This window comes from Pholis gunnellus (genome assembly GCF_910591455.1).
Source record: "Pholis gunnellus genome assembly, chromosome: 5".
Lineage (NCBI taxonomy): Eukaryota > Metazoa > Chordata > Actinopteri > Perciformes > Pholidae > Pholis > Pholis gunnellus.
The window spans coordinates 28,793,911-28,814,888 of NC_136531.1; positions in this window are offsets into that span (position 1 = coordinate 28,793,911).

The following is a 20,978-nucleotide window of genomic DNA, read 5'->3' on the forward strand; positions in this document are numbered from 1 at the left end:
TGTCTATAGACTTTGCTTCACAGATTGTACAGTACTGCAGTCTGTGCTGACTGATGCTACTGAAGCTGGGTGTTGGAGTTGGATCCCAATTTATATTTCACAATAAACACGCACACACACACATACCATGATGGTGTAAATAGAAATAAAATGGAGCTGGGAAAACAACTGTTCTTTTCTGTTCATCCTCACAAATGAATCGGGGAAACTACTGGAGACACTTGTTTTCACTCACCTTATGACTGTGTGTGTGTATGAGAGGATTTGATGAGTGAAAGTAGAGAGAGAAAACAAATTAGGTGTTAGTGTCTGTGTTTATTCAGTTAGTATAGTGTGTTTGTGCATAAACAGTATGTAACACCACATGATACCAAGATCATAGCAAAATCATTCAGCAAATGTGTCAAGTTTACACATTTGTCTTTATATGTGTACTCTGATTCATGAATGTACAATTCAAGACGATAATCTCAAATCACTTCACCTCAGTGTTCCAATGTTTCCAGTGAGTATTAGTTCTCTCTATGTCAACATTGCAAATGAGGAAAACCTCAAAGATTTCCGAGGCTAACTAAAGGTTTGAATGTAGAGCTGGACCATATGAAAAAAAATGTACTTGCGATATATTTTAAATTGATTAACATTGATAATCATCCCAATATATTTGTTATTATTATTAATAATAATAATGATAATAATAATAACCTATTTAGTTCCAAATTACCACTGTCTTTATCAGAACTACCTCTTGTACGGCAGAGTTACTTTTTCTTTCAGTCATGTCGTTTGCTGCTGTATATAGTCATGACATAGTTACATCAAAATCATTAAAAAAAACAAAAACGTTTTCTTTTATCTTTTACATTTTTTTTTGGCCTAATTGTTTCTTTAGGGTTCTGTCCTAAGGTGAATACTCTGAAAACTAAATTGGTATTATTATTATTAATAAATATATTGGGATAATGGCAGATGAGGTTGATTATGGTTTACAATATACAATTAATTTCAGAGCGGTCCGGGTCATTGAGGGTCGATAACATGTGGAGCAGAGGTAGCTAACGCGTGGTCCCCGCGGGCTACTGGTCACCCGCAGGGACCACGTGAGTCGACTGCAAGGCATGTTCTAAAAATAGCACTAGTCACCATGGAGCTCTGTCTAAAACATGTAGTTGCTGTTCTTTTTTAATCACAAACGCTTGCATTAATGTAGATTTTAAAAGGACGAGGCCGCCGCACTGCACAAGGTTTTCAGGTTCCGAATGGCGGGCGCTTTACGTTGGAGCCGCGGGGGTAGAGGTGAGGCAACGCATTCCGGCCGAAAAGGCTGAGACTAGGAGGTTTGAACGAGTGCGCCCGAAGATGCTTGCACGCCTCGGAGGGTTGGACACCCCCCCCCCCCCCCCCCCCCCAGCTATAGACGAGACTTTTTAAAAAACAAAAGGCTGGTGACAACAGACGGAGCTCCCAGCATGACGGTGTTGGGCCCATGTGTTTGGCTTCACCATGTGCTTTGAGACAAAGATCTGGGCCAGCCGATTCTGCAGGCAAAGATCATCCTGAGTTGGGCCTTGTGATAAGAGCAATGTAAATGCGAAAGCAATAAAACATGCAACACTGCGATCTAATTGGCCGAGGGCCACAGACCCCCATGGTTCAGCCCATGTTTCTATAAAACAGTCTTGCTCCCCCATCTCTATGCTATTCCCCCTGACCCCGCGTCGGTGCATGAAAGCATGCACGCAACCTTTGCTGTTTTAAAGAAAATCCTAGGTTTAACCGTGTAGATTCGCTGGACGTATCTACTGGACTGTTTGTTTGTTTTGTTTTTGTTTGCATCCTGGACGAGGAAGCAAACCATTTTCCTGCAGAAGTGAAGAAACCGACTTTTCAGAGAGAGAGAGAAGCACATTTCTCCTCTCCACCCAAGCCGACTTTGTGCTATCCGTAAGGACGGGAATTCCCTTACTGAGCTGAAGAAATTATCTGCTACCGAGAGAATCTACTGCACCGCACGGAGCCGCGCTGCCTGAGTTCCACCGACAAACTCAGAAGGAGTCACGACAACCACCTCATAGTAAGGCGAATAGAGTCTGGGCAGAGTTATGTTATTGTGTTTATTATCTTGTTTGTGTTGCTTAAGTTACTGTGTCATTTCTACAACGTGGTGTATGCTCAACAATCGCCGAGATCATTAATGCTGTGTATTTCAATACTACCGCAATTCGTGTTGAGATGGTTCACCGCTTGCGGAGGCGGAAGTTGTTTGTCATCAGTTCAGAGGTCAGAACCGCGGCTGTGACAAAGAGCTGTATTTCTGTAGCTGAGAGAGCAATCTTCTGTACTCCACCATGTTAAATCTGTTTTCGGAGGACCCTTTTGTTTTGTTTGCTTTCTCTCTTCTTTTACTCACCCACACACACATATAGCTTTAAGCTAATGTAGCTCTGGGGTTGCGCTAACGGCTTCAGACACGTGTAGATAGCGAGGTCTCTAATATCTACCGCCATTGTAGAGTCTTACATCATCTTGTGGTCTCGCGAGACGTCGCCAGGTTTCAGACCATAGTCTGTTGATTTTAGATAGCGTTTTCATGAATGTATTGTTAGTTTTAGATATTAACTGACTCGATCATTATTATTGGAACTTAATAAACTGTTATATTTTAAAGAGCAGCTGTCTGTGATTATTTTGTGCATGTGTATTGTGATAATAGCTGGATATGTGGTCTGTTGCTCGTACTTAAACCTTCACTTTCACTCTGAATGTGTAATAGTACTTTGACTATTGACATTGTGAGTGAATACTAATTATGAGACTTAGTTTATCGTTTGTTTATTGGTCCCTGTTCGCAGGGTGGTGCCCTGTTATTATTAATAATCGTTAATAATCTTACTGACATTAATAATTCTATTGATTATTTAATTTTTTATCTTACATAACTGATCATTTGTATAAACATGGGACAGAGTTCATGATTTGTTCAAAAATGTTACAAAGGTAGTGGTTAGTACAAACGAGACATGATTTGAAGATATGACAGTTAATGATTTCCGAAAAAAAGTTAGAAGTGTTAATTTGTACAAAAATAGAACAGGTGTGATTTTGAACAAAATACACAATCATTGTTAATAATTATTGTGAGGAATTGTGACGACCCCTCCCTTCCACCAGGGGTCTGTGTCCTGTTTTCTCCTCAGTTGTCTTGCAGGATGTTGATCGGCAGGTAACGAGCCCCACATGAGCCTACTGGAAGTCCCAGCTATAAAGGCTGCCCCTCTTCTGTAGCTGTGTCTCAATTCAGGGGCTGCATCCTTCGAAGAATGCTTTCGTAGACCGATTGCGTCACAGCACGGCGACTAGGCTGTCCCAATTCGCATGTTTGTTGAAGACTCCTTCGAATGCAGCCGACGAATGCGGTCTTCAGACCCCAGATTTGGAGGACACATCTCATGGATCCATCGCGGCCCAGCTTATCCCAAGATGCAATTCGTGCCGGTGAAGATTTTATTTGAACAAACATGGTGGCGAGTGATGCGAGAGCTAGAGAAGCGGCAGTATTCACTTTTAATGTATTGGGTTTCAACTCACTCGAATGTCACCGATACTAATGTTGAAGCAAAATAAGAGATCTTATAACATCGTGTTAATAACGTGTTAAAATGTTCCGTTAAGTTACGTTGGTAACTGACAAGCTAACTGACGTTAGCCGCTGCACTATTACCGGCTGCCTGCATCCGACAGTAGTTAAGCCTTAAAGTAACTTTTAATAACTTCACTTTCAAACCTCAGAGGTTTAAGTAATATCTTACTGAGATTGTGATGATTTTACAGATGATTCATACTTCATATCATGTACATAAACGGACCAACGTGAGCTCGGGTAGACAGGTAGTGAACCTGAAATATCACTTTAAGTCCGGTAACGTTAAGATTAATTACACGAATACACTGAATTTGAGTATTTTGCTAATTCTGTTCTTGTTGTGTTACAGAGAGCAGGAGCTGAGGGGAGAACGATGGACAAACATTCAGCAACCGTAGCTTTGAACTAAGACATTAGTCCATTTGTAATATCTGCATTTGACCATCTTGTATTAAGGTTACAGTTACATTAACTCTCATCTCAAAGCCTTTACTAATAAGACAACCAGTGGATCCTTCTGATGTGTTAATGTTGCTGTCACAGAGATGACAGTGGTGATGTCACCTTTTTCTTTTATTAATTTAAATTGAAATAAGACATCCATGTAAAGGATTTCTGTGTGAATTTGTGTATATTCTGCTGTGTAAATTATAAAAGTGTTACTGGAAGTGTGGAGAATTTAAGAATTAAAAGCATTATTTAGTAGAATTTATAACACCCTTAGTGGTGAATAGAGGTGTCACAATAATAAAAGGTAAAATATGTTAGTCACAAAATATTTACTGAAGAATGAATTATGTTTGTAATATGTTTACATGAAGGATATTATATGTTACAGTATATTGACATATTGAATGTATTGAAATCATGAATGCATAAACACTGGAGGATTTAAACACTGTAAAGAATAGCCATCAGGGAAAGTTAAGGAATTCAAGGCAAGGCTTTTCGGAGACAACTGAGGGGAAGCAGACTGCCATAAAACAACAGAGAGGACTCCTGGGTAACACCATGCGGCCGCAGGACAGAGGGCAGGTCAGAGGTGATGACACAAGGAGCCAGCCACAGAGATGTGCAGTGGATCAATGAAGGAGGGGTCAGAGCGATTGGAAGCCAATCACTGACCCCAGAAGACGGCCTTTGTGTTTTACGACAGATTTCGGACACTTTCCGACCATCAAAGGACATAAAAGGACTGTTTGCGAGGACGTGCGCCAGGCCATGGTAGTTCGCTTTTCAGAACCCGACTTGGTCGGGCCTGTGAGTGGAGTTGCACGTGGTCTCTGCTCTCGAGATGCATACTATCGATAGTGTATTATAGATTGTAATTGTCATCATCAGTTTACAGTTTTCATCGTTTAATTAAATACTGTTTTGAATTTGGACCGGATCGAGTTACTTTTTGATGCGCCTGCGCAGAAAGAAGTAAACACAACAGCGGCCTTGCGATTCCTCCAGTAGCTTCAGCCTCAACAGAAGTTAATAAACACGTTTGCTGACATTTGTTTTGCTGCTGTTAATGTTAACTGTCTTGATCGATTTCCTCTGCCTTAGGATTGTTATAGATTTGTGTGTGAATTAAATGAAATAAAGTTATTGATAAATACATTTAATTATAAGAACTATAACTGATTGAAAATGAGTTATTTAACATAGTAACTGATTTAATTAACTGATTAATTTAGAAAAACAATATTATGAAAAAGATCTATAAATTAATCATTGAATATATGATAAAAAACTGATTAAACACACTAAACTAAAACCTTTCCAGTATATATACTGATCTCAATAATCGCAAATGCACACAGATAGACTCACAAATGCAAACAGAAAGATTCACAAATGCGCACAGAACAATTCACAAATATATTCGATTTACAAATGCACACAGAAGGATTTACAAATATATTCGATTTACAAATGCACGCAGAACAATTCACAAATACATTCCAATGCACAAATAAATAAATTACGATTTATATAAATGTAAAAAAAAAAATCACAAATATATTTCTGCATTTGTATGTATTTGTGTGTGGATTTGTATGTATTTGTGTGTGGATTTGTATGTATTTATTTGTGGATCGCACTGCATTCATTTGCAAATCGCTTCACATTCGTGTACGGATTTTTGAGACTGTTCTGCCTTCGCTGGATTCACAAATGCGTTTTTTTCAACATAGCCAATCAGATGTCAGCCTCATTTTCAACCAATCACATGAGCGCAGCTTCATACATATTCATACATATTGTAGCCGTCTGTGTTCACCCAGAGCTCTACGATACCTCATATCAGTAGAGACCGGACCAAACTATGTGTGTGTAAACCATATGGTACAAACAATGAGGCCACTAGGCTGCTAGCGTAATGCTGCGGTTCACACCAAACACGATTCGCGCCGCGTTAATCGCGCCGCCGTTCTCGCCGGGGGACTATTTGTGTTCATTCGCGTGAATCGGTGAATCGCGCTGGACGCGCCGGTGAGGGAGCGCGGCATAGTCCGGAGGAGCTCCGTGGAGCTCCGTGGATTTCATCGAACTGTATTCACTGTGTCTAGCAAGCCACACGTCGGCTGTTTACCATAGCTGTATGAACACAACATAAACTGATTTGGCTATGATTTAACGGCAATAAACCAACAAAAAGGAACTCCGAAATAACATTTATACACATAGTTTGGTCCGGTCTCTACTGATATGAGGAATACAGAATACAGTTCGATGAAATCCACGGAGCTCCTCCGGACTATGTTATGAACCAGACATGACGGCGTTTGGTTCCCCGTGATATCTGGGACTTCCACAACACATACTAAGCAGAAATAGAGGTTATTTTTTCCACAGTTGACGGCTATCAGGGCGATAAGCCGCGCTCCCTCACCGGCGTGTCCAGCGCGATTCACCGATTCACGCGAATGAACACAAATAGTCCCCCGGCGAGAACGGCGGCGCGATTAACGCGGCGCGAATCGTGTTTGGTGTGAACCGCAGCATTACGCTAGCAGCCTAGCGGCCTCATTGTTTGTACCATATGGTTTACACACACATAGTTTGGTCCGGTCTCTACTGATATGAGGTATCGTAGAGCTCTGGGTGAACACAGACGGCTACAATATGTATGAATATGTATGAAGCTGCGCTCATGTGATTGGTTGAAAATGAGGCTGACATCTGATTGGCTACAGACAGGTCTATGTTGAAAAAAACGCATTTGTGAATCCAGCGAAGGCAGAACAGTCTCAAAAATCCGTACACGAATGTGAAGCGATTTGCAAATGAATGCAGTGCGATCCACAAATAAATACATACAAATCCACACACAAATACATACAAATCCACACACAAATACATACAAATGCAGAAATATATTTGTGATTTTTTTTTTTACATTTATATAAATCGTAATTTATTTATTTGTGCATTGGAATGTATTTGTGAATTGTTCTGCGTGCATTTGTAAATCGAATATATTTGTAAATCCTTCTGTGTGCATTTGTAAATCGAATATATTTGTGAATTGTTCTGTGCGCATTTGTGAATCTTTCTGTTTGCATTTGTGAGTCTATCTGTGTGCATTTGCAATTATTGAGACTGATCTGACCCCATACACGTCGGTGGATGTCAGAAGTCACGTTTACGGTCGGTCTTCTCTCCTCTTCCCTGGTGTTGTGGTTCCATGGCAGTTCTCAGGCGCATTACCGGGCCTGCAGGTTTTAGTGCGTAAGTACTAGGGCTGCAACAACGAATCGATTATTAAAAGAGTTGCCAACGAATTTCATTATCGATTCGTTGTGTCGCGCGATTATTACGCCACTCAATAATTGGCAGAGATGTTTCAGTGTTCACAGCAGCTCGGAATAATGGAACAGGACTCCGGTTCTGTAGCTGACGCTGACCGGCGTATAAAGGTTGCCATGACAACACCGGAAGTTGATTTACACGATTTGTATTATTTTTAGTTTATTTCTGCAATTATAATACATTACATTTACTGCCATTTTGGGTACCTTGTGTTAAACTCGTAACCGTGTTTTCGTTGTTTTACTGATGATAGACGAGCTTTTGTTTTTGTAATGTGACCATTAAACCGGAAGTTAAGCGGAGCTCAGAAAGATGAGAAATGGCGGTGAAAACAGCGAACTGTTTCTTCCCCGTCTGTTATTCTACTGCTGGTCTACCAGGCGAACACGGTGACGTTTATTCAGTTCACTCATTAAAGTACTGTTATAATTGTAGGTGATGAGAGACAGAGTATTTGTTTCTTTGTTGTTTGTACATGAAGCTGTTTTGTCTTCTAGTTTTCCCGGTGTTCCATGAGAGGACAATAATAAACGTGAACATCAGTAAGAAGCGTGGACTCTTTCATGACCAGTGTGGCTACAGGTTCTATTTTGTGGGTTTTTCTCTGAACTGGGGCCATGATTAAGAGGGACGGCCGGGGGAACCTCATCCGGCCCGGACACGGAGAGGATTGACAGATTGATGCTCTTTCTCCAATCTGTGGGTGGTGGTGCATGGCCGTTCTTAGTCGGTGGAGCGATTTGTCTGGTTAATGCCGATAACGAACGAGACTCCGGCATGCTGACTAGTTACGCGGCCTCGTGCGGTCGGCGTCCAGCTTCTTAAGGTGTGTTCATCGCGTCATTCGCGCCGCAGGTATCGCCGGGGACTATTTGTGTTCATTCGCGTGCATCGAGCCGGAGAGGGGGCGTGGCTTATCGGCCTGAAAGCCGTTCAACTGTCCGTGATATCTGGGACTTCCACAATACGTACTGAGCAGAAATAGAGGTGATTTTTTCCACGGTTAATGGCGGACAGTGTGTGTTCACACCAAACGCGATGAACGCGGTGTGCATTTGGTGTGATGCATGCTTAGAGGGACAAGTGGCGTTCAGCCTCACGAGATTGAGCAATAACAGGTCTGTGATGCCCTTAGATGTCCGGGGCTGCACGAGCGCCACACTGAGTGGATCAGCGCGTGTCTACCCTTCACTGAGAGGCGCTGAACCCCACTATTAGTCCATTTATTTTTTTAAATAATGACTAACAGCTCAGGGATGTTCGAGCAACCTGTTTGTGCACTTTGTGAAGATTTGTTGCTCTGTCAGTTCTGTTTTTGAATAAAGGGTTGGAAATGAATGTTTTTTTGTTTTTTGTATCCGATTCATCGATTAATCGAACAAATAATCGACAGATTAATCGATTATTTAGTTGCAGCCCTAGTAAGTACCCATCACAAGTAGCACCTGAAGACTAGGGGGGAGCTTACTTAGTCTCTGGATAGGCAGTCAGAGGGACAGGGCTGCAGTGATGTTGGCTGTGTATGGGCTGTTACTGTTAGTGTGTTAAATTCTGTACGGATCAGTTTGTTTTTTGTGTGTTTGGGCAGTCTTTTTGTTTTCTCTGTTATGGTTCTGTGGAGGAGTTATTGGAGCGCTGTTCGTTGGTGGCAGGGTTGAGTTGGATTCTGTTGGTCCTAAGCTTGCAGCGTTTGATGTTCCTGGTTTTACTGAGGGAAACTTGTTTCTGGTGTTTCCTACTCACTGCATGTTTTGTACTCTGGTTGTTGTGGTCATGTTCTGGTTAATTCTGGACTCGGTGATAAGAGCATTGCACAGCCTGTTGAGTGTCTGGGTATTGGACCCAGTTACCTTGCAGGTGGAAACTGACGACTGCTGCTGCACAGTGTGCAGTAGGTATTCATGGTTCATAGGGTAAGCAGTGGATAAATAAAGAAGGGATGTCGTGAACTGTACATTGTGTTTGTGCGGTGACAGGCAAGTTGGTAACTTGGCCTGTTACTTTTCGGGAACATAGGCGCTCATGCCTTGATTGTGTGAGCTGAGTTGTAGTTGGGTTGACTCTTTGCACGTCTGTCAGAGGAACCTTTAGGCTACTACAGTTTAGCGCTTATGATAGTTCAGTTCGGTGCGTTGTTAGCTGGTAATTAGGAAAATTCCAGTTCTGGGAGTTCACCACTCGTTCATGTAGCTCATTGCATGAACTGGCCCATCCAAAGAAACCCTGCTTCCCAATCATGTGCGGTATCACTGTGTAATCTTTCTAGCCTTCCTTCAGTCTCCACTCTCACTCTTAAATGCTTCTCCACATGTTGGAGTTGCAGAGTGGAGATTGGTTGGGGGTAAGCACCACAACCGGTGAGTATGAAACTTGGAAATGTTTGTTAAGGGAACACTGTTTTTATGGAGGGGGTTGTGACGACCCCTCCCTTCCACCAGGGGTCTGTGTCCTGTTTTCTCCTCAGTTGTCTTGCAGGATGTTGATCGGCAGGTAACGAGCCCCACCTGAGCCTACTGGAAGTCCCAGCTACAAAGGCTGCCCCTCTTCTGTGCCTCTGGGCGTTCGCCTCTCCTCCCTGCCTGTTTGGAGGACCTGCTGCTGCCTTCTTTTGATTGTTTGTTTAGTTTAGTTCAGTTATTGGTTTTTTAAATAAATGTCTATTTATTATGTTTGTACTCGTCTTGTCTCCCTCATGTTGCGGCCTTTTTGAGCCGGGTCGTAACATTGACATGTGATCAGACAGTCTCTTCACATATATTATTATTATTAAAAGGTGATCTGTGCAACTTTGTTATTCAGGAAGTTTGTATCAAACAAGTAGCCCTTCGTACTACTCAGTACCCTTGAAGTAGTTCTCAGTTTCAAAAAGGTTGGTGACCCCTGATGTAGAGTATACGACACTTGCTGGCCATGGCGCTGCTGTGCACTCATTTTTCAGAATGTTTGCATCGTCTAGTGTGCTGGATTTAAAGAAGAATAAGAGACTTCCACTGGCCGAGCAATCTAAAGTCTGGTTAGCCCTCTGCCAATCTGAGAACCGGTCTGAGGAGGGATAAGCCTCTTCGGGAGAGGGTCTATATTTCAGGGGTTCCAGTGTAGCCTGCAGATATCAGGACCAAGACTTTTTTTCCCGTGTGTTGCTCATTGTTTACTGTCCAATTAGCAACTTCAGGTGAGAAATTAGAGTTGGAGTTGAGAGACGCTGTGTACGACCGGATTGTTTTACAAATTCTTATTCAAAAAGCTAATTCTAAACCAATAAATAGCTAAATCATCGATAGACGATAGCATTTCAGCTATGGCGTTCCGCCTCTTTTGCTCTTCACATGGAATGTCACTGCATTCAACTACAGCCTGCTCCAACATGATTGGTCATTACTACTCAGACTACAATCGGTTACCTGAACACTTCTGATACCCCAAATCTTGTTCCGTTGCCTGTAGACTGCCTTTGAATGTTTAATAATTTATAGAGATTAGCCCTATGCTAACTTGAGGATAACATTTCAATCATGAGGCTCTTCTGGACTTGCCGAATTGATCACATTCTAAAAATGAAACAAGTAATTTCGCTGGGGTTGTAAAGTTCAAATTAATTAAGCTTTGTAAATAAGAGCTTGGCCTTCACATGTCACAACAGGGGATTCAAGCCTGCCTTCAATGAGGACAGAATGCAGTTCTGTCAGTGTCCATTTCTTTAGCTGGTACTGGATGGGTACTGAGGTGCTTGTCCCAAATGCCCAGGTTCATAATTAGAACACTGCTCTCAATGAGGTGTGGACGACAAGAAAGGAAAGCCCATTAGAGAGCTCCACCTATCCTCACAGAACTAGGGTTACAATGCACAAACCTCACATCAATCCCTCTTGTGCTTAGTGCAGCTTTATGAAATTAAAACATTTATACTCTACATTTCTATAAATATTGTTAATAATTCTAATTCATACATGTATTGAATGTATATTCAACACACCTAATAGATCCCACTTCTCAGCATGTATTCACCTATTTACACTGTGGTTGTATGATTTGTGTGTTTGATGAACATATTTGCACATATTTCTTACATTTCTCATTCCTTGTTTGTTATGAACTTGTATTCTCTGCATATATTGTGTTCTATAGTATAATATTATGTACATCATTTATTATTCACATAGTCCTTTACTTATAACTTTTCTCATAATTTGTCATGCTTATATATAAGAGCAACTTAACCTATGAGAAAAAAAACATTTGAAATGATGAGTTCCTGTGACAAATCCATCATGGTATGTATGAGTCCACTGAAATATTGTTTTACTCTAACAATCAATTTCACTCTGGTTAGGCAATCAAAAACTAGTCCCTCAAGAGTTAAAACAAATTCCATGTCTGTGGCTTCTTTATAAACCAGCAGTGAGTAGAATCCTATAGTAGTCTGTTTATAATGTTACCGAGGCCAAGGAGAGAGAGACACAATGAGACCTGTCTGGTCAAAGACTGTTTGTTCGTAGAGATTCTGGACACACACACTCAAACACACATCAGCTGGTCAGCAGTGGGATGAGCAGGGCAACAGGGTTATTGATTTTTGCTTGTTGTTTGGAAGGCTAGCTTGTCATAGCTGCTCTCCGGATGATGTCCAGATAGACCGCACACAGCAACAACAAAAGTCATTTAGTCTGGAGGGGATGAGGAGCAGATTTAAAGATATAACACTTTCAAAGGTTAAACCTACTGCTGGCCCCGGTACATCAAGGGGACAGCACCGCTGATTGTTAAGACCAATGTTTTCCAATAATGGTGGGATGAGTCATTCTTCGACAGTCAATGATAATAATATAGTAAATAAATAATTACATACTGAGGTGTTTCAACATTATAATTACAGCTGCCTGCTGAGCAGTAGCATTTTAATACCAGCAGTCTAATTCACATTGTTTCATCTTCAAAGCTTTATTCATACGTCAGTCAATGACCATTTCCAAAAAATAAAAATAAATATTGACCTCTAAAAAAGTATTTGCCGGCCTTGGGAGTAAGAATACATTGAATGGCGTTACATAATTAGGATGCAAAGTAGGGTAATCAAGAAACACGATATAGTCTAATGCACACACATTAGAAGACTACACAACACAAGTCTCACATAATGGACCCTAACGTTGGTAAATAAAATGCTTTCACTGGGTATAAATTTGACCATTGATTTGTAGATGGTTTGTGAACATTTCAGTTAATCAAGATTATTATTTTTGCCCATAGTCATCCCAGCGTGAAAATACGGTTTGTAGGTTATTAGTGAACTGCTTCAAATTTCTGGTCAATCAAACTTAATACGTGACAAACCAGGTTTGTTTCTTTTCATTTATATGGGCTGCTGCTCCAAGTTAAAATCAAGCAACACAATAGGTCAAATGAGTCCTTGAATGATGACAATATTTTCACAGCTGGAAGGCTGGACATGCACTGTACTGTGTTGGTGTGTTGTCGCCTCTTTACAGCTGTTCTACATAGTGCACCCCCTAGAGGCACGGAGAACTTCCATTGTATTTACTGGATATGCTGCGTTTGTCTGTTTTTTTCTAATTTGAAGTAATTTCTGTATTTGTAGCGTGTTTGGTGTTATATTTGTTTTAGTTTTTCTCATTTGCAGCACGTTTTCGCATTGTATCTGTTTTGTATTTTTGTATTCATCTTTAGTTTCGAAGTCGTTGTGTTTCCATGATTAAGGTATTTTCTTTAATTCATGAAGCTAGCGTCAAAGCGAACAGCTTTAACTCTCTGCACATTCTCAGCAGGAGTGAGCGATCTACAGCCAGTATTGTTCAGTTATTGGAGAGTCAGATGAAAGACATATTTTCTATTTAATCCAGCCACTGTTAGTGGCCACTGCTACTAGTAATATTTGTTCTTAATTTTCATGGAATAAACACAGCGTTAAGAGTCTCTTCAACTGCTTCCAACACCACACAGATTAATAAACTAAAGGTCTAAACTCATGGCGGCACCAGACGTGAAAGTGTTGAGCACTGGAACAAGCTGTAGACACAACAGTGACATAATATGAAGTTGTTTTGAGGAACAAGTTAGCAAACAGTCTATTTCCATCAGACACAGAGCAACAACTCCAACATTTCCTCCCCTTTTAGTCTTCTAACAAATATCTGGCTCTTTTGCAGTTACCAGATGATCAGGTAGTGTACGATGTGTTCATCAGAGTTTTGGGGTTGAAAACAGCTGCCTGCTGCTACTGGAAATGGGGTTGATGAGAGCGGTGCGAGTGAACCAACCCAGTAAAGTTGCAGGCCACAAAGTCTAAACAGTGTGCTTAAAGTTGATACAACACTCACTACGAGCAAAACCTTTCATATCACACATTTTAAACATTGTTAATATGGAAAATATTGATTAGTGTAGCCATTTGTACAGTCCATGAGTCCACCAGCCTGCTAGCTTCCATCCTTCACCCTAGCCTGCCTACCCTGATCCTGTATCTCCTGAGCCCTGTCGGCCTTCAATGAGCCCATTGAGGAGCCACCCTGATGGTGCCAGCCATCCTTCATTAAATCTCACCTAGCAATTTTAGGATTCCCCAGAAGAAGGCGAAGAAGAAAGTCATCATGGCTCTTGAGGCCATCAGCTTTCTCTGTTACCCAGCTCGACAGATTCTAAGCTGCTCAGCTTCCTGGTCTTCAGCTAGCCATTTTTGCAGATGCCCGACCAGGTATTCTAGATCTGAACCTATACCTGATCTTTTTCTGCTTTTCTTTGTTGTCTCTTGCTGCTTTATGACCTATTTGCTGGATACTGAACTGCTCACCTGTCAATATCCTCTTGCATTTGCTTGTTTGGGCTTGCATTCTATAGCCAACTTGAAAGCCTATTCCTGACCTTTGGCGAGAGTACATTTTCCCTTGATCCTACCTGCTGCCTGATGTGTGTTTGTCTCCAATTGAGTCCTCTCTTGATGCAATCCACTAGACGTGACCAAGACTAGACAGATGCCACCTTTAATGTTTATAAATGCATCATTTAGCATTAGGGGATGAAACCATTGATCCTGCTGGTTTGTAACAATCTTGAGCTTCACTCTCATGTTTTTCTTTGTTGTTGCTAAAGGTCTTTTTTTTACTCCAATGCTTTGAGCACCAATGTAATTATTTGTAATGATTAGAATTAGAGCATATTTTCCATTTATGTCCTTTGGAGTAATATGTGTCTGAGATCAAGTACTTTCAAACTTTTGATGGATGTGACACAAGTTATATATATTTTCCAGTGTTTAGACTGGGAATCAAAGAATTGCAGTCTGTGATTGAGGGAGAGACATCCTGCATATAAGCTTGTGTTCCAACTTGCAGGTGCATTCAAGATTGGCATTCAAGATTTGCTTTTTAACGTCTTGAACCCTAGGCCTATTTTGAGACCTCTGCTCGAAAATGTCATACTCAAACTCTAGAGAGTGTAAATCTCTAACTACAAGGTCTATTTGAAGAATTTAAAAGGCAAAATAACACAAATAAATGTGAGCTTTGTTAATATGTGTACATAATATTGTATATGTTACTTGAAAATGTGATGCACAGGCAGGCCTAAACTCTCCCAAATCATGTCAAAACATGTCAGCAGTCCTTTTAAAAAAGAAATTGGCTTTGATAGAGTGAAGTATGCCTGAGAAATCAATGCCGGTATACAGGTCAGCCAACGTCAATTCTGATTTTGGAAGCAGCCGATATAGCTGTTTTATTGTACTTTTAAATACTATCTAACTTTATATTTCACTTCTTTTATCACTAATAGTGTTCAATCTATCTAATACAGAAGTTTGGCATAATTTTGAGAGCCTGGGCCATATGAAAACTTGTAAAATATGGCTCATTTTCGTCAGAATTTCAGTTTTACGTGATATACGTATTTGAACCTAACACAGCCTGTGATCGGCCGATTTGCGCAATTCCTACAGATTTGAACCCGGCAGAGTCTGAGCAGTGTAGTCATTCGTTCTTTGAGTTGTTTACAGAATTTTAAGCCAATAAAATAATCGAAAACTGTGATCCGCCCCCATGGGTCAAACCCATTGGCCAAAACTGAAATTATTACTCATTCGTCAAAGAAGCTCGTCAGAGACTCAGTTTTTTTTTGAGCACGAGGAGAGACGGCTTCGAAATGGCCACACGGATTAATTTTTTTTTTTTTTCGATTTTCATCCAGGAAACATCTAAAAGGTACGGAGCGTTTCAATGTTTATGATGATGGGCTGAGTTGATATCTGTGGCAGATCAATAGTAACTTTATAACGGTTTAAAGTAGAATCATTTGGAGGAGATCGTTCGATGCAGTGTGTTCTCCTCGTGCTCCTGGATATGAAGTGTGTGTGTGTGTGTGTGTGAAAGTGCCGTAGATCGCGGCTGGGATCGATAACGGTGAACATTGCTCGCCTTCTCCTAGCAAGAAATAGGTGAAATTGTGGTAGTACTTGTAGTACCTTGAAGTACTTTGTGTATATATATGTTTTTGAGTGATTAAAATAAGTTACATGGTCCATTTGGTCAGAATCTCCTCGTCATGTACGTTTTTGAAATATTTAAAAATATCATTTCATTCGTTCTCAAAAGTGATTTGTACTACATGTGTACACTCTTCGCCCCCCCTCTAGTCCCCCATGTGGGGCACTCTCGGGTGCAAGAGGTACATATACATGAATTAATTTAACATTCATTGGACAAATATAAGACTTATTAAGATTTAAAATGGCAAAAAGCAACACTGCAGACAGGACCATGCATGCAACATCTAGCATCATATAAGGTGTGACAGGAAGAAGTAGAGAAGTAGTAGGGACTGACTGACAGAGGGGACAGGGGCGAGGGAGAACAAGTGAGTCACACAGCACAGAATAACTTCTGTCTAACTTGTGTCTACTGTGTGTGAGTGGAATAACAATGGACATATTCTGCCTCAATTTGTTTTATCTTTTGGAGAGACAGAAGTGAGGTTTACTGGTACAGCTAAATGAGTTGTGGTTTTAAGTAGAGCTTTTATCCAATTAGATTTCGCCTGCCTCTAAGTAAATAAATCTGCCCGAGGCCTTCAGAAGTACAAGTGAATCCCTTTGCAGTTTAAGTAAATGGGGACGATATTGTTGATTGTCACAGTCTTCAACCAATCAGATTTTTAGTTTGACATGTTGGGCGTATTCTTTGACATGTCAGAGCCTTTTTGCTGGCCTAGAAGTACGTCAGCATGAACATGTGGCTTGATTGGTCAGTGGGCTAGCATGACTGTTGTGACTCGATTTGCTAACCTGAGTTGGCTAACCAAGGCAGCAACACAACACCATAGCATAACAGGACAATTACAAGCTACGGTGCTTTTGAAAACTTTTGCTGAGACCCGAGTGGATCTACAACTCAACGAACACGTTCACAGGAGGACCTCTGGCTGGAACTGAACCACACCTATGTTCTGTACAACCGCGGTAATAAACTCTTCATTAACAAAGAAAGGAGGATGGACTTTGTTTAAGTGAACAGCAGCTTTGGTAAGTGAACAGCTTTTGTGTTTTTACATCTGCAGTAGCGTTACTACTGTGTATTTGTCTATGGTGTCGTTTTTATGATATAGTTAATATTGTTCCCTCTGATGTGAATAATATTTGAATGGCTCATGCTCTTCAAGTGTGCGGTGGAATACGTGTTTTAGCACCGCAGGTTTGCTGGATTGATTTGTCATACTTTGTTGTCATATAAATATATGTGACTGGTTCTTGCGAGTTTGTTCTTGTCATTGGGTTAATTACATTGATTTTGATGATATGCATTGTCTGTTAATGATGAAGCATCCCGTCGTGCGCGTATTCATGTATCTGCACTCTGCAATTGGTGTATTTGTAGGTGTTGAGCATCATGTAACATTTTATTTCACTTGTCAAATGTTGCAGTGTTATGTGAATATGCAGTTTTTACACGAAACAAATAATAACCTGTAGCTGTGGCGTCATAATGAGGTAGGTGGTTCAACTGTAGTAGCACTGAAGGCCCATGTATAAAACACACTGCCCGCCACTGCCTCTAAAGTAGATTATAATCCAACAATTCAGCAGCAGGTTGTTGTTAATTACTGTTATATTTGTGTCTCTTAAATTGCTCCAACATTATCTCTTTAGTTTTTAAATTCCTCTTGATAAAGTCATTCCATTCAAAAATCATCACTCATTTATTTTCATGATAAGATACTTTCCAACCAATATGCTTCTATTCTGTTCTGTTCTATTGTAATACATTTTATCTCTGGAGGTTCTAATGAGATTAAGTCTGATTGAGGTTCTCTATACGATATTTAGAGCATTAAGCATCAAACAACTATTCACTACAGTAGATGACTGTGTACCTGAGCAGAGAATGAAGATGGTCTCCCTCTCTTTTAGTCCATGTTAGTGCATGTGAGCGTACCCCTCTAGTTAGCTCATGGTCACTGCTTTGCTCTGCTCTCATATGGTGGTTACAACTGATAACGCCGTCACCACCTACCGTGTCTTTGTTAAAGCATAGCACCCACTCTGTAGCTAACACCGTTAGCTCTTTCAACACTTTTGTAGTTTGCACTGTTGGCACCATTAGCCTCTAGCCACCGTCTCAGCCGAGGCAAGTTGAGAGCCATGTGGAAGCAATATATTTGCTCTGAATTTCGAATTTAGCACCTTTAAAGATAGAAAGTAATCTTCAATCAGCATGCTACCTGAAGGTCACACACTCACACACACCATTTAAGTCCCACTCACAGCTGCCACCCTGAAGGTTATTTTACGTTAATAATCAATAACACTTTAATCCTTCACATCTCCACTGAGAGTTGTGCAGTGTGTGCATGTGTGTTTTTCATTTTCATGCTGTGAACTATCTGCTCTCTTTGCCAGGCCATCAAAAACAAGTTTGCTTCTAAATTGACTCATCTGGTTAAACAAAGGTTACATGAAAAAGAGACAATCCTCCCACACTTCTTTGGAAAACAATTTAGGGTTCTACATTTTTAAACGTGTTTGCATCAAGATTTGTCAGTGCCTGTGTACTAGAGTGTTTCATCATTGGGGTAGCGAGGAGAATGAAACAATCCAAGCCCACACTGACAGGTGAGGTTCTTTGGAATGCTAATATGAAAGGGACAGTAAGTAAGAAAACCACCTTCAGTTATTGACGTTTGGCCATGATGCATGGCTCCGAATGTGACTAAATCGAACATTTCCAGATTGGATTAATCCCGTCACACATGTGCTTCTGATGTTTTTCCCAGCTAAGTAGAAGAATTCAAAACATCAATGGCATTGATCAGAAAATACTACACAAACACTGCGCCCTTTAACAAAGTCCATAGAGTTGTATCTGCAGCCTGCTAGTTGGCTGCCAACTGTCTTGTACCCAAGTTGCTGTAAATGAACGAAAATATGTGTTTTGGCCAATCTGTCAAGAAAAGACGCATGCCGTCTATTTGCACATTTAAAAAACTGAAAGTCACCAACGTTGGGAACACAATTTGCATCATAATTCTTTTCTCAAGATGTTTTATGAAATTTAGCGAACACACTCTTGTGTTCTAACTGCAGAACGCACTAACATACACCACACAGGAATGAGAAACAATCTTCAACATGAACTGCAATGTCCTCTACTGACTCCTACCAGTAACTAACTATCAGTAGCAGAAACCTTCGGTCACACGGACAAATCATTCCTCGAACCCCCACCATCTTTGGTGAAAATGCTTTTAAAGCTTTTGCACCCTCATCTTGGTGAGAGTTTCTTGTTTGAGGTTTAATTTATGTCTTTTGTCTGTTCTTCTATGTGGACATTTTCATGCTCCCTTCTTGGTCAGGACTTTGGAAAAAAAAAAAGAGATCTCAATGGGAATATCTCGGGAAAATGAAGTTTAAATGGAAAGAATGCTAATGCAGCAAATCAATTCTGACTATTTCTCTCTTATTTTCAAATAACATTGAATAATGTGTCATACCTGGCTATTACAGTGTTCTGGCACTAATTATTAAAAACTAACTAAAATAAGTAAAATTGCTGTAGATCACATCAACCTGCATATAGACTTCTAGTTTTTAATCTATACAAAAGAATAACTGGTACCAACGTTTTTACAACATTGCACAAAATACATTTTAAAGACATGATACTTAAATTACTTTAAAGGGTTCTGCTACTTTGTTAACAGTTGCCAAGCAGTAGTTTAGTAATAGTTCCAACATGTCTGTATTACATTGTACTGAACAAAAAAAACAGGTCACAATAGGATATAAAACTTAAAAATATCTCAGATGCTATGAAACAGAAAATACTAAATAAAGAGAATATTACAAGATAGAACGTGTGCATTAGGATGAGTGTTTCAATTAGTTCCCCTTTGGCTCTTTGCTGATGTAATTGGACACAACTTCTGTAATTATTTCATCCCGTTCTGCATTTGCGTCTTGAAAGCAGCGGGGATAAGGAGCTGGGCTAAGGGTTGTTTCTTCTTGTGCGGGTGATCGGCTTGTTCTGGGTGATGCTGCTGAATGTGCATGTTGGATGTGTTTCCATTCACATCTATAAGAATGGAGTAACGCTGACACACTGTTCTCATCTTATACACAGCTCTCTCTCTCTGTTGTTGCAGCTGACTGGGAATCCACAGATGTGTCTTCCAGCTCAAGCATTTCATTTGCACTCATCCTATTGTGTGACTGAATGAAAAGTTTTCATAACTGAAAGGTTTCTGGGCCGAACTCAGGCTTGTAAAAAAATTTGTAGCACTACATACAACATTTTTTTTTGCGTTAGTGGAAAAATTAAAACACACTGACGTAATAAATAATTCACTTTCGATGGAACTCCATCTGTAGACGGAGCTCTGCCACCCATGCTTTAACTGTTGAACAACTCCCAAAACTATCACATCCAGGTCTAAATAATAATGAACTGCAGTATTTAATGATAATGTTACCGACATATGGACTCTGTCGCGATGCTCTGGCTGATGGGATGACCAGGGATGGAACACAAACTGGCAGAAACTGACTTCTGTCCTCTTTGCATATTTTGATTTAGGGACACTTGAAAACTCCTGAATGACCGAGCATGCATGCATATCAGATCACAAAAGACAATAATAATTACTAATGCTCATTTTAATGAACTGATTGATAAATAGATTAATAAAACCAATAATGAAGTTCCATCCTTCCACAACCTGAATAGAGAGAAAACAGTATAATGACTGTTCATGTTTGAACATAATCCACCAGAAATATGTGTATTCTGATGATGCCACACTGCGTCAGAAGTCGAGCCAGGTTCCAGCTCTTTGCTGTTTTCCTGGTGAAGCTCTCTTTGACGGCATCTTTGAAATCAATAAATGAGCTGGATTTTTCTCACCATAACCTGATGTCAATGGGAACGTGGCCTTATGTTTCATCATTTATGATACTGAACTGCAGTAACGGGTTTGTCTGAAAGGAACAGTCATCACAGTAACAGAACATGCAACGTATTACTCACAAAATACT